A 653-nucleotide genomic window follows, 5' to 3' on the forward strand; every position below is an offset into this window, starting at 1 on the left:
CACACACGCTGACTCAATGGCAACCCTTCACCAACCCAACACCAACAAGCTGCTGTCCGTGGTCAGTGACAAACACAGTGGCACACACACACACACACACACAACCCTCCAGGCCTCTTTAACCAGGGTTTAATAGAGTCAAATGTGTGTGAGCCCACAGAGTGCAGTTTCTCTGTCCCCGAGGCCAGGACCAAGCTGTCCCACCAGTCATCACTCACCCAGGAGAGAGGGCTGGGGGAGGAGAGGGTAGAGGGGAAGAGAGAGAGAGAGAAATAGGGGCAAGGAGAGAGTGAGTGAGAGGGAGAGAGAGAGATGTAGGGTAATAGAGAGAGAGACAGAGAGAGAGAAATAGGGACATTGAGAGAGAGAGAGAGAGAGAGAGAGAGAGAGAGAGAGAGAGAGAGAGAGAGAGAGAGAGAGAAGAGAGAGAGAGAGAGAGAGAGAGAGAGAAATGAAGGAAAGAGAAAGACAGGGTCAACGAGGGACAGGGCTGACAGGAGAGAGGGACGGCGAGTGATTGAAAACAACATGCAGGGAGAGGTGAAGAAGGAGGAGGAGAGGAGGAACAAGAGAAATAGAGGAATGGTTGGGGGGGTGTGGGGGACAGTCAAAGGCCAGAGGGCTTGGTGGGGTTTGGAAAAAGGGAGGAGTGA

Source organism: Osmerus eperlanus, chromosome 7 (assembly GCF_963692335.1).
Source record: "Osmerus eperlanus chromosome 7, fOsmEpe2.1, whole genome shotgun sequence".
Classification (NCBI taxonomy): domain Eukaryota; kingdom Metazoa; phylum Chordata; class Actinopteri; order Osmeriformes; family Osmeridae; genus Osmerus; species Osmerus eperlanus.